The sequence below is a fragment of the Mobula birostris genome, chromosome 2 (assembly GCF_030028105.1).
Source record: "Mobula birostris isolate sMobBir1 chromosome 2, sMobBir1.hap1, whole genome shotgun sequence".
Classification (NCBI taxonomy): domain Eukaryota; kingdom Metazoa; phylum Chordata; class Chondrichthyes; order Myliobatiformes; family Myliobatidae; genus Mobula; species Mobula birostris.
In genome coordinates this window covers 239,572,496-239,600,126 of record NC_092371.1, presented here as the reverse complement: position 1 = coordinate 239,600,126, position 27,631 = coordinate 239,572,496, and the positions used below count along the sequence as shown (strand labels likewise).

General features: G+C 43.1%; 1 protein-coding gene across 1 annotated transcript in view; it reads left to right on the top strand.

Moving 5' to 3' along the window:
- Positions 1 to 27,631, top strand: part of sult3st1 (sulfotransferase family 3, cytosolic sulfotransferase 1) — an 86,935-nt gene that overhangs the window by 21,875 nt on the left and 37,429 nt on the right. The window contains exon 2 of the mRNA XM_072279356.1: positions 9,018 to 9,048. The gene's annotated coding sequence lies outside the window, so the exon portion shown is untranslated. The remainder of the gene's footprint in view (positions 1 to 9,017; positions 9,049 to 27,631) is intronic.

The following is a 27,631-nucleotide window of genomic DNA, read 5'->3' as shown; positions in this document are numbered from 1 at the left end:
AATCCGTATTCAATAAAGAAATAGGCCTGTATGATGTTGGTTTCATAGGATCTCTGTCTTTTTTTGGCAATACTATTACAATTGCTGTTGAAAAAGATTCTGGAAGTTTATGTATTTTTTCTGCTTGACGGATTAGTTCCATAAAAAGAGGAAATAATAAATCTTTAAATTTTTTATAAAATTCAAGTGGAAAACCATCTTCTCCTGGAGATTTATTACTTTGGAGTGATCCTAAAGCTTCTTCAACTTCTTTTAATGTAAAAGGCATATCTAATCCCTTCTGTTCTTCCAAATTCAATTTTGGAAGAGAAACTTGTGATAAAAACCTTTCTATCTCGTTAACATCATTTTGGGATTCTGATTGATATAATTCAGAATAGAAATTTTTAAAGGTTTCATTTATTTCAAGAGGTTTATAAGATATTTTATTTGCCCTTGTTCTAATTGCATTTATTGTTTTGGAAGCTTGTTCTGTTTTCAACTGCCAGGCAAGAATTTTATGTGCTCTCTCACCTAACTCATAATACCTTTGTTTAGTTCTTATAATTGCTTTTTCCGTTCTATATGTCTGAAGCGTATTATATTGTAACTTCTTAATGACAAGTTGTTTTCGTTTTTCTTCTGACATATATCTTTGAGATTCTTTTTCTAATTTTATAATCTCTTTTTCCAATTGATCTAGGTCTGCCATATATTCTTTCTTAATTTTAGATGTATAACTTATTATCTGGCCCCTAAGATATGCTTTCATCGCATCCCATAATATAAATTTATCATCCACTGAATGAAAATTTGTATCCAAAAAAAATTGAATCTGTTTTTTCATAAAATCACAAAAATCTTGACGTTTTAATAATGTTGAATTAAATCTCCATCTATAAGCCACTTCTTCCTTATCAGCCATTATTATTGTCATTAATAAAGTGGAATGATCTGATAATATTCTTGCTTTATATTCCATATTTTTCACTCTGTGTTGAATATGCATTGATAATAGAAACAAATCTATCCTTGAAAAAGTTTTATGTCTATGGGAGTAGAACGAATAGTCTCTTTCTTTAGGATTGATTCTTCTCCATATATCAATCAGATTTAAATCCTTCATCAATGATAAAGTTAAATTTACTACCTTCGATTTTATAACAGCCTTGGTTGATCTATCTAAGACTGGGTCTAAGCAAAAATTAAAATCTCCTCCAATTAATATTTTTTCATGCGCATCTGCCAAATTCAGAAAAGCTTCTTGTATGAATTTTGCTTCATTTTCGTTTGGTGCATAAATATTCATAGAAGTCCATAGTTCAGAAAAAAGTTGACAATGTATAATCACATATCTCCCCGCAGAATCAGTTATTACATTTTGTATTCTAATTGGTAACGTTTTATTGATCAAAATTGCTACTTCCCTCGCTTTTGAATTAAATGAAGCCGCAACAACGCTACCCACCCAATCTCTCTTTAGTTTCTGATGTTCTGTTTCCTATAGGTGCGTTTCCTGAAAAAAAGCTAAATCTATCTTCATTTTTTTAATATGTGTTAAGATTCTTTTTCTTTTCACTGGTCCATTAAGCCCATTAACATTAAAACTCAAAAAATTCAATAAATTAGTCATTATTCTTAACAAAGTTACTCCAATCTAAAACATTATTTATCTTCTCAACTCTCATAGTTCCTTGGGGAATCTCTTTAAACTTCACCATGTTGCTATGTGTCTCCCTCCCAACCTTCCAGGCAGAAAGAAAAAAGAAGATAGAAAAAAAACAAAAAAAGAAAAAACAAAATACCCCCCCACTAATGTTGTGAATGAAAGGATACACAACACTACCCCCCTCCATTTTACAGGTCGTGGCAAAAGCCACACTAGCACACATGACTAGCATAGCAATCAATCAGTGCTTCTTCCAGCTCCCCCGCAACAAAAAAAACATTTTATATATATATATATAGACAAAATTAGTATTACTATTCCCAACTAATATTCCTCCAGTTTTAACCTTTCTTACCCCCCTTGTATAATTAATAATATATTTATACATTCATCCAGCTTCAAAAATCCAACAAGTCCATTCTTTAACCCAATCTTCATCTTCAATCTATCTCGCTCTCCTGGGTTTGTTCTTGTATCTGGTGAATATTCAGAGAATCTCGCACAAACTGCTCTGCTTTCTGGTAGTCATCAAAAAATCTTTTTTCTCCACCAGGCAAAAAAAATCTTCAAGGTTGCAGGATAATGCAGTGTAAATTGATAACCATGATCCCATAGGGCTTTTTTCACTGGGTTAAATTTCTTCCTTCTCTTCAAAAGTTCGTAACTTATATCAGGGTAGAAAAAAACTTTGTTCCCTTTAATTATCAATGACCCTTTTCTATCTTTGGCAGCTCGAGCAGCTGCCTGTAGAATCCTTTCCTTGTCTTGAAATCTTAAGAATTTTATTAAAATCGATTGTGGATATTGGTCATCTTTTGGTTTTGGTCTTAAAGCTCTATGTGCCCGCTCAATTTCAATTGGTCGAACCTCCTCTTCCATTTGTAAAACATCCGGGATCCATCTTTGAAAAAATTCTATTGGTTTATCTCCCTCCGTACCTTCTTTAAGACCAACAATTTTAATATTATTACATCTACTAAAATTTTCCAACATGTCCACTTTCTCCAAGAGTCGGTTTCTTTCCGAATTCCAGACAAGCAGATCATTTCCTGTTTTTTCCACTCTATCATTCATATACCCCATTGCTCTTTCCATCTTCTGAAGCTTCTTATCCATTTTGTCCTGTCTTGCCATAACTTTATCATAGCACATCTTCGTATCTCTAAGCTCTTCTCTTACTTTTCTTAATTCAGCTGTTAACTGCAATATAGCCTCTCTCATATCTCTATCATCTCCTTTACTTCCAATCGCTTCCAATTCTTCCTGCTCTTCTTCATCTATGTTCTCTGCAGAATCCAATTCTGACTGAGTCATTTTCAATTGCAGTGGCTGTCGGTTCTTGTAGTTTGTGTTGTGTCGATTTGCGCATGCGCATTTCCGGTGTCTTTTTCAAAGAAGCCATTGCTCCCTGGTCTACCGAAGGAGATCCAACCTGAGTCCGAGGCTCCATCGTTGCAGTAGGCCCTTTTTTTCTTCCCGTCTCGCGGCTGCTTCGCAACAGCAGACTTGTTGTGGTTTAGGAGGCATATCGTAAAGTAGTCTTACAAAGTTTATAAATAGTTTTCAGAAAATATTTACTAACTTAGTTTTGTTTAAATGGTACTTTACTGATTTGTTGCGGGAGAGCTGGATTTACACGTCTCAATCCCACGTCATCACGTGGCGCCCCCTCCCTCCCAGGTTAGAACTTGAAGCTGCTCATTCTCTGCACTTCTGATCGCTCCATGAGGATTGGTAAGTGTTCCTTCGTCTTACATGGAGGAACCATCTCAAACTCTCACAACCCCCAATGATTCAATGATTTCCATCCCTGAAGTTGACGTGAAAACATCCCTCGGGAGGGTAAGCTCACAGAAAGCATCTGACCCAGATGGGGGACCTGCCTAAATACAAAGACCACTGCTGATCAACTAGCTGGAGTGTTCACTGAGCTCTTTAACCTCTCACTTCAGCAGACATCAATTATACCAGTGCCCAAGAAGCACACGGCAACCTGCCTCAGTGACTATTGTCCACAGCACTTTCATCCACATTGATGAAGTGTTTTGAGAAGTTAGTGATAAACATATCAACTCTTGCCTGAGAAGAACTTGGATCTCCTCCAATTTGCCTACCATAGATCCACAGCTCTTCACTCAACCCCGGAGCATTTCAACAACAAAGATGCATGTATCAGGATGCTCTTTATCGACCACAGCTCAGCATTAATACCATACGCTCCAAGACTTTGGCCTCATTATCTTCTTGTGCAAATGGATCTTCCATTTCCTCACTTGTAGACCCCAGTCAGTTCATATTGGCAACAACATCTCCTTTACAATCTCCATCTGCACAGGTATACCATTAAGGCTGTGTGCTCAGCCCCCTACTCCATACTGCTTTATACTTACGAATGGGTGGCTAAGCACAGCTACAATGCCATATATAAGTTTGCTGATAACACCACTATCTTTGGCTGATTCAAAGATGGTGATGGATCAGCATATAGGAGGGAGATTGGAAATCTGGCTGAGTGATGCCCCAACAGCAACGTCTCACTTAATGTCATGACCAAAGAGCTGATTATTGACTTCAGGAGGAGGAAACTGGAGGTTCATGATCCAGTCCTCATCAGAGGTGGGGAGGGTCAGCAACTTCAAATTCCATGGCGTTATTATTTCTGAGGATCTGTCCTGGGCCCAGTATGAAAGTGCAATTACAAAGAAAGCACGGCAGCACCTCTACTTAGAAGTTTGCAAAGATTCAACATGACATCTAAAACTTTGACAAACTTGTGTTGATTTGGTGGGGAGTAGATTGACTGGCTGCATCACAACCTGGTATGGAAACACCAACGCCCTTGAATTGTACAAAAAGTAGTGGATACGGCCCAGTCCATCAGGGTAAAGCCCTCCCCATCATTGAGCACATCTACATGGACCCCCACCACCCAGGATATGCTGTCTTCTCACTGCTGCCATCAAGAAGAAGCTATAGGAGCCTCAGGACTGGCATCACCAAGTTCAGTAACAACTATTACCCTTCAACCATCAGGCTCTTGAACCAGAGGGGATAACTTCACTCACCCTCAACAATCTATGGACTCACTTTCAAGGACTCTTTCTCCTCATGTTCTTTATACCTATTGCTTGCTTATTTATTTATTTATTTATTATTATTTCTCTCTTTGCATTTGGACAGTTGGTCTTTTTCACACTGGTTGTCCATTCTGTTGGTGCAATCTTTCATTGATTCTATTATGGTTGGTTGAGAATGCCCACAAGAAAATGGATCTCAGGGTTGTATATGGTGACATAAATTTACTTTGAACATTGTACTTTAAAAGAGAATGTGCTGGCATTGGAGAGCATTTGGATGAGGTTCACAAGAAAGACCCCGGGAATGAGGAGTGCTTGATAGCTCTGAGCCCGTACTCAATGAGTTTAGAAGAATGGGAGTGGGGGATTCTCATTGAGACCTACAGGATATTGAAAGGCCTAGATAGTGTGGATGTGGAGAAGATGTTTCCATTAGTGGGAGAGCCTACGACCAAAGGACACAGACACAGAACAGAAGGACATCCTTTTAGAACAGAAATGAGGAGAAATTTCTTTAGCCAGTGGCTGCACAGATGACTGTAGAGGCCACGTCATTGTGATTTATCTCGGTATTGTGAAGAAAAATCAGGGAAATTGATTGTAAGTTATAGTTTTGTGTTCTTCTTTGACTAGTAAGCGGTGCAGCTCCCTCGATTTGGGCTTCAGAGAGGGTTACTATAGAATCGCCCAGAGTGGGTGCATGTCTCGTGTTAGAATCTCTGAATGAGAGTTTTAATGTAGTTTATGAGCTAGGACTTGTGTGCTGATGAGCCTGTGGGCCAGTGAGTGCAAGGATTAGAGATTTCATTTCCTAAAGGACAGATATTTTCAGAATCATGTTTAATATCTCTGGCATATGTTGTGAAACTTGTTGGTTTTGTAGCACTGGTACAATGTACTACATAATAGGGAAAATGTATTACAGTAAATGTTTTCTGTAATTCACACACATTTTATAAAATTCTTAAATAACTAGTGCAAAAATAGAAATTAAAAGAGGTAGTGACGTACTGTTCATTGGCTCAATGTCCATTCGGAAACTGGGTGGCAGAAGGAAGAAACTATCTCTGCATCATTCAGTGTGTGCCTTCAGCCTCCTGTACCACCTTCCTGATGGTAGCAATGAGAAGGGGGCATGTGCTAGGTGATGGGGGTCCTTAATGATAGATGCAGCCTTTTTTTGAAGCATCGGTTCTTGAAGATGTCCTGGATACTGGGAAGGCTAGTGCCCATGATGGTGCTGACTGAGTTTACAACTTTCTGCAGCTTTTTCTGATCCTGTATAGTGGCCCCTCCATTCCAAATGGCAATTCAACCAGTTGGAGTGCTCTCCATGGTCTAGCTATAGAAATTTACTAATGTCTTTGATGACATACCGATTCTCTTCAAACTCCCAGTGAAATATAGCTAATGTCATGCTTTCTTTATAATTGTATCAATACGTTGGGCCCAGGATAGATCCTCAGAGACGTTGACACTCAAGAACTTGAAACTGCTCATTCTTTCCACTCCTGATTCCTTCATGAGGATTGGTGTGTGTTCCCTCAAATTGCCCTTCCTGAAGACCACCATCAGTTCCTTGGTCTTACTGATGTTGAGTGCAAGGATATTGCTGTGACACCACTCAACCAGCTGATCTATCCCATTCCTGTACACTTCCTCATCACCATCTGAAATTTTGCTAACAATAGTTGCATTATAGGCAAGTTTGTAGATGGTGTTTGAGCTGTGCCTAGCTACATTTGTGGGTGTAGAGAGAGTAGAGCAGTGGGCTAAACATCCTTGAGGTGAGCCAGTGTTGATTGTGAGTGAGTAGGAGATGTCATTTCCAACCCACACTGATTGTGGTCTCCCCATGAGGAAGTCAAGGATCTGGTTGCAGATGGAAGTACGGAGGCCCATGTTTTGGGGCTTGTTGATTGAACTGAGGGTATGGTTGTGTTTGACACTGAGCTGTAGTCAATAAGCAGCAGCCTGATATAAGTATTATTACTATCCAGGTGATCCAAGGCCAAGAGGCAAGCCAGTGAAATTGCATCTGCTGGAGACCTATTGTGTTGATTGTTAAATTGCAGCAGGACAAGATCCTTGCATAGGCAGGATTTGATTCTACCCATCCACTCAAAGCTCTTCATAACAGTAGACGTGAGTGCCACTGGGCAATTGTTGTTGAGGCAGCTTACAGTTTGCTGAAAGAGGATGTGGAAGCAAACAGGGTAGTGAATAAGGTGTTTAGGGTGCTGGCCTTCAGCCTGTGCAGCCTTAGTTGTAAAGACATTATGTATATACACCATTGGTGAGGCTCCACTGAGAGTATTGTATAGTGACAATACTCTAAACTAAAGACTCTCAAGTAACCTACATCGCATGTTCTTAGTATTATTTAATTTTGATGTGCACAGTTTGTTGTCTTTTGCTTATTGATTGCTTGTCAGATTTTGTTTTATATAGTTCACAAATTCTATTTTATTTATTTTTCTGTGAATGCCTGCAAGAAAGTGAATCTCGAGGTTCTTTGATAATAAATTGACTTTGACATTGCTTTGATCACTCTGAGATTCATTTTCCTGTCAGCATACTCAGCAAAACTATAGAATATAGAATAGTAACTGTATCAATGAAAGATCAACCAGAGGGTAGAAGGTGAAAAAACTGCGCAAATCCAAATATAAATTAATAACGAGAACATGTGATAACAAGATAGAGGCCTTAAAGTGAGATCATTGGTTGTGGGAAATATCTCAATCATGGGTAAGTGAGTAAAGTTATCCCCTTTTATTCAAGACCCTGATGGTTGTGTGGTAGTAACTGTTCTTGAACCTGATGGTGCAAGACCTGAGACTCTTGTACCTTTTATCCGATGGCAGCAAAGACAAGAGAGCATGGCCTGGGTGGTGGGGATCTCTGATGATAGATACTACTTTGGCAAGCTGGACAGGAGGTGGAAGAGATTTACAAGGATGCTGCCTGGACCATATAGCCCAAGTTTCAGGGAGAGGGTAGGCATGCTGGCTCTTTCTTCCTTGGAGCACAGGAGAATGTAAGCTTATAAAAGTTTATAAAATCACTAAGGGTATGATTAAGGTGGCTAGTCATAGCCTTTTCCCTGAGATGAGGGGAGAAATTCAATATTAGAGAGGTAACTTCTTGGCGCAAAGGATCGTGAGTACCTGGAATGAGCTGCCAAGGAGATGGTCAAGACAAGTACAACTGTGACATTGAAGAGCAGTTTGGTTAGGTTTATGGAGGAGGTGGGCTTGGAGCATCATGGGCTGAATGTGAGTAATTGGGACCAGCGGAGAGGTTGCTGAGTTTGGCATGGACAAGCAAGGGTGAAGATGCTGTATTCCTCTCCAAGGTCTCGGATAGATGTACTTTTTCCGCAGTTTCCTGCACTAGAACATACACTCAGTGGACACTTTATTGGGTACCTCCTGTACCTAAATGTGGTGACTGAGTGTATGCTTCTGATCTTCTGTAGCCCATCCACTTCAAGGTTCAATACGTTGTGCATTCAGAGATGCTTTTTTGCACATCACTGTTGTAATGCATTTTTATTTGAGTTGCTGCCTCCTTCCTGTCATCTTAGAAACATAGAAAACCTACAGCACAATACAGGCCCTTCGGCCCACAAAGCTGTATCGAACATGTCCTTACCTTAGAACTGCCTAGGCTTTACCCATAGCCCTCTATTTCTCTAAGCTCCATGTAGCCATCCAGGAGTATCTTAAAAGATCCTGTCATTTCCGCCTCCACCACCGTCACCGGCAGCCCATTCCATGCACTCACCACTCTCTGCTTTAAAAAAAAAACTTACCCCTGACATCTCCTCTGTGCCAATCTTGAAATGGACTGGCTATTATTCTCTGACCTCTCTCATTAACAAGGCATGCTCACCCACAAAACTGTCATTCACTGGATGTTTTTTTGTTTTCACACCATTCTCTGTAAACTCTAGAGACTTGTGCGTGGAGATCCCAGGAGATCAGTTGTTTCTGAGATACTCAAACCACCCCATCTGGCACCATCAATCATTTCACAGTCAAAGTCACTTGGATCACATTTCTTCTCTATTCTGATGTTTGGTCAGAGCAACAACTGAGCCTCCTGACCATATCTGTATGTTTTCATGCATTGAGTTGCTGTCACATGATTGTCTGATTCGGTATTACCTAATAAAGTGGCCACTGAGTTTATATGTTCAGTTAGCTTGGATGAAAATGGCAAGGAATCCCCATAGTTAAGCTTTTTTACCCAGCTAATACTTTTTTTCTCTCTCTATACTTTGACAGATCAGAGTACAAAGAAGGCAACTTCAGAAAGGTACACCTTTATTATCATCTTTCATTCACTTACAGCAAGCCCAAAACCTGGTAAGGATGTAAAGAAATTGTGCATGTTATGTTACAATTTCCTGTGTCCATTTGAGATTACTCAAGTGGTAATAAAAGGGGCCTTTTCAGGTTGGCTACCGGTGACTAGTGGTGTTCCTCAGGGGTCAATATTAGGACCTCTACTTTTCGCATTGTTGGTCAGTGATTTGGTTAATGGAATTGGCGGCTCTGTGTCAAAGTTTGCGGATGATACAAAGATAGGTGGAGGGGTAGGTAGCGCTGAGGAAGCAATGCGGTTGCAGAGAGTGATGGGGTGAGCATGGATGTCTGGAAAATGGAGGAGATGCAGGTGAATGTAGCATCAGTGGTGGAGGAAGGGAAACTCTGTGTTTAAGGAGAACATCTCTAATGTCCTGGAAAGGAAAGTCTCCTCATGGGAACCATTCGTCTTCATTGTGGAAGACATGAGCAGTATGGTAGAAGTCCCAGGTGTTAGGAAGTCATGAAGTATGTGAAGTTAGAATGTTCTAGAGAGAATGTCCAACGGGAAACAAAGTTCTGGAGGTAGATAAGTCACCTGGACCACATGGCGTACGCCAGGTTTCTGAAAGAGGTTGTGGAGGCATTAAAAATGATCTTTCAATAATCACTAGATACTGGAGTGGTTCTGGAAGACTGAAAATGGTGAATATCACACCACTGTTCTAGAAGGGAGAGAGGCAGAAGAAAGGAAATTATAGGCAAGTTAGTGTTTGGAAGGAATTTGGTGCCCATTATTAAGGATGAGGTCTCAGATTACTTGAAGGAATATGATAAAATAGTAGTCAGCATGCTTTCCTCAGATCTGTTGGAATTCTTTGAAGAAATACCAAGCCAGATAGACAAAGGAGAATTGGTTGATGTTGTGTACTGGGATTTCCAGAAGACCTTTGACAAGGTGCCCCACATGAGGCTGCTTAACAAGCTATGAGCTGATGGTATTACAGAAAAGATTCTAGCATGGATAAGGCAGTGGCTGATCAGCAGGAGGCAAAGAGTGGGAATAAAGGGAGCCTTTTCTGGTTGGCTGCCACCAACTAGTGGTGTTCCACAGCGGTGTGTGTTGGGACTGATTCGCTTTATATTTTATGTCAATGACTTAGATAATGGAGTTGGTGGCTTTGTTACAAAGTTTGAAGATGACATGAAAATAGGTGGAGGGGCAGGTAGTTTTGAGGCAGTAGAGAGAAGGATTAGGAGAATAGGCAAAGAAGTGGCAGATGACATACAGTGTCAGGAAATGTATGGTCATGCACATCGGTAGAAGAATTGAAAGAAGAACTGACTATTTTCTCAATGGAGAGAAAGTACAAAAAACCGAGGCATAAAGGGACTTGGGAGTCCTTGTGAACAATTCCCTAAAGGTTAATTTGCAGGGCGAGTCTGTGGTGAGGAAGGCAACTGTGATGTTGGCATTAATTTCAAGAGGACTAGAATTTAAAAGCAAGGGTGTAATGTTGAAGCTTTATAAAGCACTGGTGAGGCCTCGTTTGGAGTTTTGTGAGCAGTTTTGGGCCCCTTATCTTCAAAAGGACATGCTGAAACTGGAGAAGGTTCAAAGGAGGTTCACAAAAATGATTCAGGGATTGAACAGCTTGTCATGTGAAGAGCATTTGATGGCCCTGTGCCTGTATTCACTAGAATTTAGAAGAATAAGGAGTAACTTTATTGAAACCTGTCAAATGTTGAAGGGCTTCAATGGAGTGGATGTGGAGAGGACACTTCCTATGGTGGTGGAGTGTAAAACCAGAGGACACAGCCTCAGAGTAGAGGGACATCCTTTTAGTATAGAGATGAGAGGAATTTCTTTAGCCAGAGAGTGGTGAATCTGTAGAATTCTTTGCCACAGATAACTGTGGATGCTAAGTCTTTACGTATATTTAAGCAGAGGTTGATAGATTCTTGATTGGTCAGGGCATGAAAGGATACAGGGAGAAGGCAGGAGTTTGGGGCTGAGAGGAAAGCCAAGTTGAAATGGCAAAGCAGATTCAATGGCATAATTGTGGTCGTATGTGTATCTTGTGAAATTATTTTTCGTTACACAAGACAGGGTGTGAAAAGATAAAGTTGAGATAACCATGGGAATCAGTAGGTTTATAAAAGATGTCAGTAGACAGTTTGTCTTCAGAGATGGAGACAGGGAGATCAAGAAAGGGGGGAGAGGTGCCAGAAATGGACCAAGTGAATTTAAGGGCAGCGTGGAAGTTGCAGGCAAAGTTGATGAAATTGACAAGCTGATTGTTGGTGGATGAAGCAGTACCATTGCAGTCATCAATGTAGCACAGAAGATTTGGGGAACATTGGCAGGGAAGGTTTGGAGCATAGACTGTGCCTCATAGCCAATGAAAAGGCAAGCATCGCTGGGGCCCATGAGGTTGTCCGTTGCTTGTCCGGAGAAAGTGGGAGAAGCCGAAGGAGAAATTGTTGAGGGTGAGGATTAGTTCTGCCAGATAGACAATAGACAATAGGTGCAGGAGTAGGCTATTCGGCCCTTCGAGCCAGTACCGCCACTGTGATCATGGCTGATCATCCACTATCAGTATCCAGTTCCTGCCTTATCCCTTATATGCCTTATCAGATGGAGGAAGGTTGTGGTGGAGGGCAGCTTGGTGGGTCTTGTGTCGAGAGAAAGTTTTAACTTTTACTTGATAGGGGATAGAAGTTTGGCATTTAGGAACCAGTTAAACAATACCAGCTCTGCCACCTGGTTATTTGAATGGTTGAAGCTGGTATTTTAAAGCATTGTGCTGACCACCAAAATAGGGGATCTCCATTAGCCAGATGATTAATCCTTTCTTTGCCCAGCTTCTGGCATGAGAGTTCTTCCTTGCGATGATGGGTCTCTTAACAAAGTTATTGTTGATAGCACACTTGAAGTGTCCACTTTTATACTCGTTCCTTACCAATTCAAATATTGCATTCCAGTATCATTGGCTGCAGGTAATTTGATTGATCTTTAACTCTTTGTTATTGGCTCTGCTCCAGACCTGCATCCATTTGTTGCCCTCTTCCCAGCAAGTGATCATCAGTAATTTATGGCTCTTTGTTCTCCTCAGTAATCAGCCTGAATCACTCCAGGCAGGCATCATCCCCAATATTCACAAACCTGCATATTATGTTATATCAAAGAATACCTCACAAATAACTTCTTATTTGGAAATCATCTCTAAACCCACAGATTACCTGAAATATCATTGTGTTTACTTTTAAACACAGAAAGCAAAGCAACTCCATCTCACAAAATGGAGGATGTAAAACAGTTCCACAAAATGGCAGCCTCCATCTCCAAGCACATGGCAGGAACAAAGACAATTGATCTGTCTACTTCCACTGTCCTTGACCCATTTGAGTTCAACGTTTTAAATCTGCCATGGCCAAGAACTGTGTTAGTTGATGCAAAGTTGCATTTCACTGCAGGTTTCCATGCACATATAACAAATAAAGCTAATTTTTAATCTCTTTATTGCTCAGGATTGTGGGTGTTTTCACTAGTGAATATTGGTTGCCTTTCATAAACCTTGTGGATTCTTCCCCTGGATCTTGAGGCAATTTTTTTAATATTATTAAATGCAATCGTGAACAATAGCCAGATCAGAAATGCTGATCAAGTCAACTAGTTCCCAAAGAGAACTCTGACAGGCCAATCAGAAGGTTCACTGCTGCTCAGCGATAGAACACAAAAAAAATCATATGTACAATTAAGAAACATTAAAAAATATAGTGGAAATACTGGCGTCATGATGATCATGATGAAGTCTGCTAGAGAGAGACATTTATACACATGCTGTCCTCCATAATTCAAAGAGATTGAAGGATAAGGTTGCAGGGTGACAAAACGTGGCAGGAGCACTTGGAACTAGAAACTAATCCCTACCGGGAGAAAACAGCACCCGTTCTTTCCACACTGTTCTCCAGCAGTTGAAGGACTAAGTAACTGAGTTGACTTTCATTGATGTAATCTTCAGTTGTCATATCAATTGTACTACTGCCACATCAGGACACATTTCACAACGTATGCCAGGGATATTAAACTTAATTCTGATTCTGATGCATTGTGGGATGGGAAGGTGACTACTATTGATTTCAGTTGTTCATCAGAACTATCCAGTCCCAAGGATCAAAGGCCTATTTACTCTGAGATGACTTGAGGTGACTTTGGTGTTCAAGTGCTGGAGGCCAAAGTTCACCTGAAGAAGGATATAGCAACTCCAAGAAGCCATTCAGATAATGCATCTGATACGGGATTAGGAATGTTCCAATCATTCTTATAGATTGGAAAATCATTTGGAATCTGTTAATTATTATCCCCACAGGGGAGCTATTTCAACATGTGCCCGTTGGCCTGAAGGAAAACCTTGACAAGTGATATGCTTAATTCTTTTCTTATCTTGTGGTCTTGCACAGAGATTGAGCTGAGCAAAGGTTCTAACTAATAAGGTAGATATCTGCTCTGGATTTGTCATTCTCAGCCTCTGGGCAATGTGTAACAGAGTAAATAAATTGATTTGAATATCAAAGTGAAATTATTGTCAAAGTGCGTATATGTCACCGCCTACAACCCTAAGATTCATTTTTATTTGAGATGTAGTGTGAAACAGGCCCTTCCCACCCTCTGAACTATGCCAGCAATTTACCTCTATCCTAATCACAGGACAATTTACAATGAGCGGTTAACCTTCCAACTGGTATATCTTTGGACTGTGGGAGGAAACAGGCACACCCAGAGAAAACCCACACAGTCACGGGGAGAATGTACCAACTCCTTGCAGACAGTGGCAGGAATTGAACCAGGATCACTGGCACTTGTGCTACTCTTTCTTGTGGGCATTCAAAGTAAATGCAAAGAAACAAATATAATCAATAAGAAAACGCACACAACAAAGACAGACAAATAACCAATGTGCAAAAGACAAATTGTGCAAAGACAAAAAAAACTAAATAATTAATACATATCAAGAACGTGAGTTGGAGAGTCCTTGAAAGTGAGTCCTTAGGTTGGAGAATCATTTCAGTGTTGGGCTGATTGACGTTATCCCCTCTGGTTCAGGAGCCTGACGGTTGAGGGGTAAAATACGTTCCTGAACCTGGTCATGTATGACCCAAAACTCTTGGCCTCCTTCCTGATGGACCAGTGAAAGGAGAACGTGGCTGGGATGGTGGGGATCCTTGACGGATGCTGCTTTCCTGCGACGATGCTCCTTGTAGACTTCCTCAAAGGGGTGGATGGCTTTACCTGTGCAATACACACAAAATGCTGCAGATCAGGCTGCATTTGTGGAATTAAATAAACAGTCCGCATTTCGGGCAGTGACCCTTCCTTCATCAGGAATTTACCTGTGATAAAAGTCTACGAAGAGTCACAATTTACTGTAAATGTTCCCTTGATCTCAAGTAGGGCAGAGAAGGGACACAGGTGCCTGGAAGGTATACTTTGATTCCAAAGAAAGGCACGTTTGAGGAAGATTACTCTCTCAGTAATCAGCTTTACCAATGAGATTGATGCTGAAGGGCCCTACTCCTTTGAGGACAAACCCAAGCACTGTTGGATCCGCCTAGTGTGGCACCTTGTCTGAGGGTAGCTGGTGTAATTGGAATGAGGATACACCGAGTTGTATAGGATACTGCAAATGGTATGCTGGCATTCATAGCAAGAGGATTCGAGTACAGGAGCAGGGAGGTACTACTGCAGTTGTACAAGGCCTTGGTGAGACCACAGGAAACAGTTGAGGCCAGTTCATTGGCTATATTTAAGAGGGAGTTAGATATGGCCCTTGTGGCTGAAGGGATCGGGGGTATGGAGGGAAGGCTGGTACAGGGTTCTGAGTTGGATGATCAGCCATGATCATACTGAATGGCAGTGCATGTTCGAAGGGCTGAATGGCCTACTCTTGCACCTATTTTCTATGTTTCTATGAGTTGGTGACCATGTGAGATTGCTAGAAAAGATGGAACCGATTCTGTTACAGTACAAGGGATTGTGGGCATGATAAGAGATGAATCAGGCTCGGGTTTTTTTATCATTGGTGTATGCTGTGAAATTTGTGGTCTGTGGCAGCAGTAGTTCAAAGTGTATTTATTATCAAAGTATGTAGATATCACTATTTACAACCCTTGAGATTTGTGAATACAATAGAATCAATGACGAACTGCACATAGACAAAGACCGACAAACAACCAATGTACAAAAGAAGACAAGCTGGTTTAAGATGGCACAATTGAAGATGAATATCAGGTTATTGGCGGTTCATAAAGTAAGAACTATAACTAAATACTGATAACACTCTGTGGAAAATTGTGGTAAATGATCACCCCGGATAATGAACAGGTGAGCGAAGGTGAGGCTAACTGGAGGGTTGTGGTGTATGTGTGCGATGCAAGGCTGGAGTGAGGTCAAGGAGTGGTGATCAGAGCAAGGTTGAGGCATATTTGAGACAGAGTCGGAGTGGAGGACTTTCGAAGCCTATCCGCCTAAACTGAGAGTGAGGTTTGGAAATGTTGAGTACAGGCCGAAACATGTCAGCAGTGTCCAGGCCCAGAGTGTCCCGACGCAACAGGGCCTGGATCGTAGTTTGGGGGACAACCAGTTGTTTGGACGATTGAAACGCTGGGCCAGATGGGCTGAAACAGCAGGGTGTCGGGATCGAACAGTTCTGTTCGCTGCCCTGTGATGCTTCCTCCACTCCCAGCACTGAGGCCGAGGCTGCCCTGGGCTTCATGTCTGCGAGCTTTGCCACGATTTTCCCCACTGTGTGATGAGCTGAGGCTCTTGGCCTACTCCAGCTGCTCCGGGCATTTATTGTTTGCATGATTTCTTTGGTTTTTTTTCTCCCTCTTCGCATATTGTGTTGGTCTTTTTTTAATTGGATACTTCCTGGTTTCTTGTTTTGTGGCTCCCTGTAAGCAGATGAATCTGAAGGTTGTACAATTTATACATTAATAAATATACTTTGAACTTTTTGAAACTATGCAAACAAAAAATAAATAAATAATACTGAAAACATGAGTTGTTGAGTCCTTGAGGGTGAGTTTGTAGGTTAGACCATTATACCGTAAGACATAGGAGCAGAATAGGCCACTCCGCCATCGAGTCCACTCTGCCTGATCTGCCCTCTCACCGTATCCCTTGATGCTTTGACCGATCAGGAATCTATCTACTTCCACTTTGAGATATACCCACAGACTTGGTTGGCCTTCACTGCAGTCTTTGGTAGGGTATTCCACAGATTCACTACTCTCTAGCTAAAAAGATACAGAAGGCACTGGTGTGGAGGGCTATGAATGACATGAAGGAAATCTGGAAGTTGAACCTGACCAGAGGGCTTAGAAAGAGGATCTTCATAGCAGTCATAGAGTCCATTCTCACGTACGGATGTGAGCCGTGGACACTCACCGAGGCTGTACGAAAGTCTCTAGATGGTTGCTATACACGAATGCTCCGGACGGCTCTTGACGTGAGTTGGCAACAGCACATGACGAACGTCGAGCTCTATAACAACCTACCGATGCTCACCACTAAAATCGAGGCGAGAAGACTGCAACTAGCGGGGCACTGTCTACGCCACCCCGAGCTACCTGCCAGCCTAGTCATCATATGGGAGCCCAAGCACGGGAGGATGAACCCTGGGCGCCCTCCCAAGCTTATGGTCAACATGCTCCTAGAAGACAGCGGCGCGGCTAATGTAGATGAACTGAACACACTGATGAGGGAGAGGGAGAAGTGGAGAGTCCATCATCGTGCCCAACGCCGGCCGCCTAGGCCTGAGTCGACAGTAGTCAGTAGTCTAGCTAAAAAAATTCCTCCTTATCTCTGTTCTAAAAGGTCACCGCACAAGTTTCCTCTAGTTCTGGATACCCCCACCATAGGAAACATCATCTCCACATCCATCCTATCTGGTCCTTTCAACATTTGGTAGGTTTCAATGAGATCCCTCTGCATTCTTCTAAATTCCAGTGAATACAGGCCCAAAGTTGCCAAATGCTCCTCATATGTTAACCCCATCATTCCTGGAATTATCCTCGTGAACTTCCTCTGGACTCTCTCTAGTGATAATACATCCTTTCTGAGATATGGGGCCCGAAACTGTTGACAGTACTCCAAGTGAGGCCTGACTAGTGTCAGGTTGTGGAACCAGTTCAGAGTTGAGGTGAGTGAAGTTATCCACTCTGGTTCAGGAGCCTGATAGCTGAAGGGTAATAACCGTACCTGAACCAGGTGTTGTGGCACTAAAGGCACCTGAACCTCCTTCCTGATGGTTGTGGTAAGAAGAGAGCATGATCTTGATGGTACCAGTCTTTGATGATGGATGCTGCTCTCTTGTGGCAGAGCTCCTTGTAGATGTGCTCAGTGTTGGGTAGGGCTTTTGCTGTGATGGACTGGGCCATGTTAGCCATTTTTTGTAGGCTTTTCTGTTCTCGGATATTGGTGTTTTCATACCATTCCGTGTTGCAATCAGGGTACTCTGTGCATCTATATCATTTTTTCAAAGTTTAAAATTGCAATTATACTAATGTTCAAGAATTCTCCATAAGATTATTAAGGGATTGGACACGCTCGAGGCAGGAAACATATTCCTGATGTTGGGGGAGTCCAGAACCAGAGGGAAGTTTAAGAATAAGGGGTAGACAATTTAGAACGGAGTTGAGGAAAAACTTTTTCACACAGAGGGTTGTGGTTCTGTGGAATGCTCTGCCTCAGAAGGCAGTGGAGGCCAATTCTCTGGATTCTTTCAAAAAAGAGTTAGATAGAACTCTTAAAGATAGCAGAGTGAAGGGATATGGGGATAAGGCAGGATCTGGATACTGATTGTGGATGATCAGCCATGATCACAGTGAATGGTGGTGCAGGCTCAATGGGCTGAATGACCTACTCCTGCATCTATTGTCAGACAACATGTAGCCCTCTGGTCCTGGACTCCACCACTATAGGAAACATCCTCTTCATATCCGCTCTATTTAGACCTTCCAACATTGAATAGGTTTCAATGAGATATCCCTCCCCTCCCCACCCCAACCCTGCCATTTTCTAAATTCCAGCAAGTACAGACCCATATGATAGTGCTTTCATTCCTGGAATCATTCTCGTGAACACCCTCTGCACCCTCTCCAATGTCAGCACATCCTTTCTTCGATAAGAGGCCCAAAGCTGCTCACAGTACTCCAAGTGAGGCCTTAGTCCAGTGCTTTATAAAGCTTCGACATTACATCCTTGTTTTTAGAATAAAATAATAATTTACAGTCAAATATGGTGCAGGAGAGGAATAGTGAAGGAGTGTACATGGACCATTCAGAAGTCTAATGGCAAGGGGCAGAAACTTTTCCTAAAACGCTGAGTGTGCATGGAAGATACAGAACTCATAAACGAGAAGATGCCCAAGAATAAAAGGCCAGATTTAACAATGACACGGCTTTTTCATGGAATTTAGAGCTGGTGGAGAAGCAGACGTTCTGAAACAGTTGCTTGAAGGGCCTCCAGGTATATTTGGTATCAAGCATGCTGTGTTCTGATTATCTGGATTTGTATCCAGTAGGTGTTGAAGGAAAATAGGCTTTAGCAAGAACAGCACCAAGTAACACATCTAGCTCTGATTGCACAGAACTAAGTTTACGTTTTTTTTTTGGGGGTGGGGAAGGAAATGTTTGCCATTATGGAGGCTTGTTCAAAGTGGTTCGAAACAGGTGCTATCGAAAAACATCCGTCTGAAGCAGCGGTTTCAAAATTGAGAATAGTCTTTGTTGTCTGTATGCAGAACCCTGAAAGAGCAAAGTGGTAACTTCACCAGTACTGAATTTGCCCAGTTCCTTTAGGATGAAAGATTAGCTTTACTTGTCATGTATGTGTTGAAACGTATGATGAAGTATCGCATTTTGCATCAATGGCCAACAAAGTTTGAGCTGGACAATCCATGTCAGGGGTGTGTAAAAAGGGCTACCTTTTAATCAGGATGAAATTGGGATTTTAAAGGCAGAACTTCGTGGCAGCTTCTCCGAGTTGAGTGAGCAATCAGCAAGAGGCAGTGTGTGGTATGATCTACCTTTCAGTCAGGTCTGCAGTTCAATATTTAAAAAGCAAAGCTTGGAGCTAGTTCCCTCTGAGCTGGACAGTCTACGTCAGGTGTGCATAAAAAGTGATAGGTTTTAATCAGGTTGGTGATTGAGATTTTAAAGGTAGAGCTTTGCGGCAGTCTCTTGAGTTGAGGAACGACCAATCAGTAAGAGGGATTCATTAGAGAGACACATGCCCTTACACTTCCTCCCCCACCACCATTCAGGGCCCCAGACAGTCCCTCCAGGTGAGGCGACACTTCACCTGTGAGTTGGCTGGGGTGATATACTGCGTCCGGCGCTCCTGACGTGGCCTTCTATATATATATATATATATATATAGGCGAGACTCAACGCAGACTGGGAGATCGTTTTGCCGAACACCTACGCTCTGTCCGCCAGAGAAAGCAGGATCTCCCAGTGGCCACACATTTTAATTCCACATCCCATTCCCATTCTGATATGTCTATCCACGGCCTCCTCTACTGTAAAGATGAAGCCACACTCAGGTTGGAGAAGCAACATCTTATATTCCATCTGGGTAGCCTCCAACCTGACGGCATGAACATTGACTTCTCTAACTTCCGCTAATGCCCCACCTCCCCCACGTACCCCATCCGTTATTTATTTATACACACATTCTTTCTCTCTCTCTCTCTCTCTCTCTCTCTCTCTCTCTCTCTCTCTCTCCTTTTTCTCCCTCTGTCCCTCTCACTATACCCCTTGCCCGTCCTCTGGGGTTTTCTCCCCCCCCTCCCCCCTTTTCCTTCTCCCTGGGCCTCCTGTCCCATAATCCTCTCATACTCCTTTTGCTAATCACCTGTCCAGCTCTTGGCTCCATCCCTCCCCCTCCTGTCTTCTCCTATCATTTTGGATCTCCCCCTCCCCCTCCCACTTTCAAATCTCTTACTAGCTCTTCCTTCAGTTAGTCCTGACGAAGGGTCTCGGCCGGAAACGTCGACTGTACCTCTTCCTAGAGATGCTGCCTGGCCTGCTGCGTTCACCAGCAACTTTGATGTGTGTTGCTTGAAATTCCAGCATCTGCAGAATTCCTCGTGTTTTCATTAGAGAGGATTCATTATTCCTCTATAGGATTAATTATTCACTAAAAATAATTGAACTGCAAGTGGAGCAGCCATTCTTTTAAGTGTGCCAGTCTGTAGAATGGCTTAGGTGAGATCAGAGCTGCGTGAGGTAAATCATTTTGCACGTTACTCTCTCCCTGCTCTTATTTGTTCATTCCTCATCTGTTAGGGCATAGTAGTTTCGTGAGAATGGCTCCAGGAGCAGAGTTTTGTACTCTGTGTGGGATGTGAGAACTCTGGGAAAGCCTCAGACTTCCAGATAAACACGTCTGCACCAGGCACAAAAAGTTGTAGCTCCTGAGAGATGGAACTGGAGCTGCAATTCGAGGGCCTTCAACTCGTACGGGAGAATGAGGAGGTGATAGGAGTTACAAGGTGGTAGTCACCCCTAGGTTACAGGAGACAGGTAACTGGGTGACTGTCAGGAGAAGGAAGGTAAATGTACAGCCATTGCAGGGTACACCTGTGACCGTTCCCCTCAATAATAAGTATACAACTTCAGATACCATTGAAGGGGATGATCTACCGGGGTGGGGGGGGGGGACACGGTGACCGAGTCTCTGGCACTGAATCTGGTGCTGTGGCTCCAAAGAGCAGAGAGGTGAAGAGGACTGCAGGGGTGATAGGAGATTCCATAGTCAGAGGAACAGAGACAAGTTTCTGTGGGCATGACAGAGACACTCGGATGGTAAGCTACACTCACAACATGCTGGAGGAACTCAGCAGGTCAGGCAGCATCCGTGGAAAAGATCGGTCGACATTTCAGGCCGGAACCCTTCGTCAGGACTGTAGAGGGAAGGGGCAGAGACCCTATAAGGAAGGTGGGAGGAGGGTGGGAAGGAGAAGGCTGGTAGGTTCCAGGTGAAACCTACATCCAGGTTCCGGATGGTATGCTACCTCCCTGGCGCCAGGGTCAGGGATGTCTCAGATCAGGTCCATGGCATCCTCAAGCGAAAGTGTGAGCAGCCAGAAGTCTTGGTACACATTGGCACCGATGGCATACGTAGATAAGTTGAGGAGGTCCTGAAGAGATGTTTTAGGGAGCTAGGAAGAAAGCTATGAAACAGGACCTTCTGGGTAATAATCTCTGGATTGCTGCCTGTGCCACGCGCCAGTGAGGGAAATAGAACATAGAACTATACAGCACATTACAGGCCCTTCGGCCCACAATCTTGTGCCGACCATGTAACCTACTCTAGAAACTGCCTAGAATTTCCCTAGTGCATAGCCTTCTATTTTTCTGAGCTCCATGTACCTATCTAAGAGTCTCTTAAAAGACCCTATTGTATCCACCACTTCGCTGGCGGTGCATTCCACACAATCACCACTCTCTGTGTGAAAAAACTTACCCCTGACACCTCCCCCCCCCCCCCCCCCCACCGGTACCTGCTTCCAAGCACCTTAAAGCTATGCCCTCTCATGTTAACCATTTCAGCTCTGGGAAAAAGCTATCCACACGATCAATGCCTCTCATCATCTTATACACCTCTATCAGGTCACCTTTCATCCTCCATTACTCCAAGGAGAAGAGGCCAAGTTCACTCAACCTAAGATAAAGTAAGAATAAGATGATTTGGCAGGTGAATGAGTGGATGAGGAATTGGTGCAAGGGGCTGGGTTTCAGATTTCTGGATCACTGGAATCTCTTCTGGGGAAGGTATGATCTGTACAAAAGGGACGGGTTACACCTGAACTCAAGGGGGTACAGGTTGGCTAGAGTTGTTTGAGAGGGTTTAAGCTAATTTGGCAGGAGATGAGAACCCAGCTGAAGATGAGGTAGTTGGTTTACAAACAGAGGCAATACATAGTGAGACTCCTAGCAATGACAGGCTGATGATAGGGCAGTCTTGCTGTCAACAGGATGAGTTGTAACATAAAAGGTGGACAAAATTGAAAAGCATAAATACAGGACTGCAAGTGTTACACTTGTGCGCACGCAGTATGCGGAATAAGGTAGATGAACTTGTAGCACATTTGCAGATTGGCATGTATGATGTTGTAGGCATCACTGAATCGTGGCGGAAAGATTACAGCTGGTTTAATGTCCAAGGATACACATTGTATCAAAAGGACAGGCAGGAATGCAGAGGGAGTGGCATTGCTCTGTTTGGAAAAAAAAATGAAATGAGATCAAATCAAATCATTAGAAAGAGGTGACATAGGGTTGGAAGATGTTGAATCATTGTGGATAAAGCTGAGGAACTGCAAGGGGACAAGGATCCTGATGGGAGTTTTATACAAACCCCAAAACAACAGTGAGGATGTTGCCTACAAAATACAACTGGAGATAGGAAATGCATGCCAAAAGGGCAATGTTGCAATAATCATGGGGGATTTCAATATGCAGGTAGATTGGGAAAATCAGGTTGGCATTGAATTCCAAGAGGGGGAATTTCTAGACAGCTCATGAGATAGCTTTTTAGAGCGGCTAGTGGTTGAACGCACTAGGGGATCAGCATCAGTTATTCTTGATTGGGTTTTATGCATGTAGTGCAATGAACCAGTACTGATTAGGGAGCTGAAGGTAAAAGAATCCTTAGGGGAAGATTGATTGATAAGATTGAATTCACCCTGAAATTTGAAAAGGAGAAGCTAAAGTCAGATGTATCATTATTACAGTGGAGTAAAGGGAATTACAGAGGCATGAGAGAGGAGTTGGCCAGAATTGATTGGAAAACAACACTGGCAGGGATGATGGCAGAGCAGCAATGGCTGGAATTTCTGGAAGCAATTAGGAAGGCACAGGATATATACGTCCCAAAGAGGAAGAGGTATTTGAATGATAGGATGACACAACCGTGGCTGGTAAGAGAAGTCGAAGCCCACATAAAAGGCAAAGAGAAGGCACATAATAGAGCCAATATTAGTGGGAAGTTAGAAGATGGGAAAACTTTTAAAAACCAACAGAGACAACTTTAAAAAGTCCTTAGGAAAGTAAAGATGGAATACAAAGTAAGCCAGCCAATAATATTGAAGAGGATACCAAAAGTTTCTCCAGATACATAAAGTGTAAAAGAGAGGCGAGAATGGATATCGGACTGATGGAAAACAATGCTGGAGAAGTAGTACTGGGGGACAAATTAAATAAGTACTTTGCATCAGTCTTCACTGTGAAGGCACTAGCAGTATGGTGTAAGTTCCAGAGTGTCAGGTGTCAAAATTGTGTGAAGTTGCCATTACCAAGAAGAAGGTTCTTGGCAAAATGAAAGGTCTGAAGGTAGATAAGTCACCTGGACCAGATGGGATATCCCAGAGTTCTGAAGGAGGTGGCTGAGGAAATTGTGGAGGCATTAGTAATGATCTTTCAAGAACCACTAGATCCTGGAATGGTTCAGGGAAACTGGAAAATTGCAAGTGTCACTCCCCTCTTCAAGAATGCAGAGAGGCAGAAGAAAGGAAAGTATGGGCCAGTTAGTCTGACCTCAGTGGTTGGAAAGTTGTTGGAGTCAATTATTAAGGATGAGGTCTCAGGGTACTTAGAGGCACTTGATAAAATAGGCCCTAGTCAGCATGGTTTCCTCAAGGAATAATCTTGCCTGACAAACCTATTAGAATTCTTTGAAGAAATAACAAGCAGGATAGAAAAAGGAGAATTAGTTTTTTTTTGTGTACTTGGATTTTCAGAAGGTCGTTGATGTGGTGCCACATATGAGGCTGCAAACCAAGCTACAAGCCCATGGTATTACAGGAAAAGTTCTAGCTTGAATAAAGCAGTGTCTGATTGGCGAGAGGCAAGGAGTGGAAATGAAGGGAGCCTTTTCTGGTTGGCTACCGGTAACTAATGGTGTTCTATAGGGGTCTGTGATGGGACTAATTCTCTTTATGATTTATGTCAATGATCTGGTTGATGGAATTGATAGCTTTGTTGCAGAGTTTGCAGATGATATGAATATAGGTGAAGGGGTAGACAGTTCTGAGAAAGTAAAGGCGATAGAAGGACTTAGATTAAGAGACTGAGCAACGAAATGGCAGATGGAATACAGTGTCGGAAAGTGTATGGTCATACATTTTGGTAGAAGAAGTGAAAAAAATGGGGAAAAATAAAAAAATCTGAGGTGCAAGGTGACTTGGGAGTCCTTGTGCAGGGTTCCCTAAAGGTTACTTTGTAGGTTGAGACTGTGGTGGGGAAGGCAAACGCAAATTTAGTATTCATTTCAAGAGGACTAGAATTTAAAAACAAGGATGTAACATTGAGCAACACACATCAAAGTTGCTGGTGAATGGGCCAGGCAGCAACTCTAGGAAGAGGTACAGTCGACGTTTCAGGCCGGGACCCTTCGTCAGGACTAACTGAAGGAAGAGTTAGTAAGAGATTTGAAAGTGGGAGGGGGAGGGGGAGATCCAAAATGATAGGAGAAGACAGAAGGGGGAGGGATGGAGCCAAGAGCTGGACAGGTGATTGGCAAAGGGGATATGAGAGGATCATGGGTCAGGAGGTCCGGGAAGAAAGAAAAGGGCGGGGGAAGCCAGAGGATGGGCAAGGGGTATAGTCAAAGGGACAGAGGGAGAAAAAGGAGAATGAGAGAAAGAATGTGTGTATAAAAATAAATAACAGATGGGGTACGAGGGAGAGGTGGGGCATTAGCGGAAGTTAGAGAAGTCGATGTTCATGCCATCAGTTTGGAGGCTACCCAGATGGAATATAAGGTGTCATTCCTCCAACCTGAGTGTGGCTTCATCTTTACAGTGGAGGAGGCCGTGGATAGACATGTCAGAGTGGGAATGGGATGTGGAATTAAAATGTGTGGCCACTGGGAGATCCTGCTTTCTCTGGCGGACAGAGCGTAGGTGTTCAGCAAAGCGGTCTCCCAGTCTGCGTCAGGTCTCGCCAATATATAGAAGGCCACATCGGGAGCACCGGACGCAGTATATCGCCCCAGCCGACTCACAGGTGAAGTGTTGCCTCACCTGGAAGGACGGTCTGTGGCCCTGAATGGTGGTAAGGGAGGAAGTGTAAGGGCATGTGTAGCACTTGTTCCGCTTACAAGGATAAGTGCCAGGAGGGAGATCAGTGGGGAGGGATGAGGGGGATGAATGGACAAGGGAGTCGCGTAGGGAGTGATCCCTGCGGAAAGCAGAGAGGAGCGGGGAGGGAAAGATGTGCTTAGTGGTGGGATCCCATTGGAGGTGGCGGAAGTTACGGAGAATAATATGTTGGACCCGGAGGCTGGTGGGGTGGTAGGTGAGGACCAGGGGAACCCTATTCCTAGTGGGGTGGCGGGAGGATGGAATGAGAGCAGAGGTACGTGAAATGGGGGAGATGCGTTTGAGAGCAGAGTTGATAGTGGAGGAAGGGAAGACCCTTTCTTTAAAAAAGGAGGACATCTCCCTCATCCTAGAATGAAAAGCCTCATCCTGAGTGCAGATGCGGTGGAGACGGAGGAATTGCGAGAAGGGGATGGCGTTTTTGCAAGAGACAGGGTGAGAAGAGGAATAGTCCAGATAGCTGTGAGAGTCAGTAGGCTTATAGTAACATTATGTAACATTGAGGCTTTGTGAGGCACTATTGAGGCCTTACTTGGAGTGTTGTGAACAGTTTTGGACACCTTATCTCAGAAGGGATGTGCTGAAACTGGAGAGGGTTCAAAAGAAGTTCACGAAAATGATTCTAGGATTTAATGGCTTGTCGTATGAAGAGCACTTGATGGCTCTGGGCCTGTATTCATTGGTATTCAGAAGAATAAGGGATGACCTCATTGAAACTATCGAATGGTGAAAGGCCTTGATAGAGTGGATGTAGAGAGGATGTTTCCTATGGTGGGAGTGTATAAGACCAGAGGAGGTATCCTCAGAATAGAGCGACATCCATCTAGAACAGAAATGAAGAGGAATTTCTTTAGCCAGAGTGTGGTGAATCGGTAGAATTCTTTGCCACAGGCAACCATGGAGGCCAAGTCTTTATGTATATTTAAAGCAGAGGTTGATAGATTCTTGACTGGTCAGGGCATGAAACGATATGGGGTGGGGGGGGGAAGGCCAGAGATTGGGATGAGAGGAAAAGTTAATCAGCCATAATGAAATGGCAGAACAGACTCAATGGGCTAAATGACTTAATTTTGCTCCTATACCTTATGGTCTTGAATGCTGGGGGCAGCCTGCAAGTATTGCCTTGCTTCAGGCTTTCAAACATCCAATGTGCAGAAAAGAAAGTAAATTGTGCAAGGAAGAAATGCAAGCCTGAGTCCACAGCCGCGAAGCCAATATTCTCCGCAGCTGATCTGGGTAGCTTGTTCAGCAAAGACAAGTAAACCTCGTGGAGCAGCGGGCTGAACCAGCCCATCCCTTGCCTCTGACTCTGAAACCCGGATCTTTTCATCGAAACTTCAGGTCTTTCCTCCCCCTTGAGCCTGGGGCCCCACCACCTCAACTCTAACTCTCCTCCGCACGCTCTGCCACATCGAATCCGCTCTAGCAACGGCCAGATCATTCCCTGCCTTCGGACCCAGGTTCCGCTGCCTCGATTCGGTTCGTACTCACCACAGCAGGTCGTACAAGCAGTTCAAAGCTCAGCTCCAAAAGGGAAGTTACAGGCTATTAATTGCCGTGATCGTTTAGCAGAAAAAATGGGTGATTAGTATGTGGTTAGTATCTTTGATTGTTTTGTTTGCTACCGACACAAAGTCGCTGTGCTTCTCCAGCATCACCTCACGTCAGCTCAAAGTTAAAAGTACAGATTACAAATGCACAGTACTGTCTGCTCAGCATAGGCTGCTAGCTCACAGTATGGGGCCGGCTGCTGAACAGATGGGGTCTGCAAAGTGAAGTTACTAGGAAGTTCTCATTTGCATCATCTAAATGTAAAACAATAGAGTATGCTGAATGAGATTATCAGAATCAGATTATACCAAGACAAGGCAAAGGTGCAAACGAGGAACTCAAGGACAACACTTACTGCTGGATACAAGCAACACACATCAGAGTTGCTGGTGAACGCAGCAGGCCAGGCAGCATCTCTAGGAAGAGGTACAGTCGACGTTTCAGGCCGAGACCCTTCGTCAGGACCTCTTCCTAGAGATGCTGCCTGGCCTGCTGCGTTCACCGGCAACTTTGATGTGTGTTGCTTGAATTTCCAGCATCTGCAGAATTCCTGTTACTTACTACTGGATAGTTGTTTTGCTAATTCTCAAGTATTATGGGCCTTTAATACGTAGATTTAGTTGGTTATTATTACCAGTTATTGAGTGCAGAAGTGCATAAAGATTCTATTGGGGGTCAATATCTGTATCCAAGTAATCAATTAATGTATAAAAACGGCACTTCTGTGTTCAAACTTCAGAACAGTTTTGTTCTAGATTTGAGCATCTTGAGTCTCCAGTAACCTCAACGCAATTTCTATTGTTATGTGCTCAGGATTTCCAGTATCCACAGAACCTCTCATGTTTATTGTGTTGTTTTATTTTTATCTGA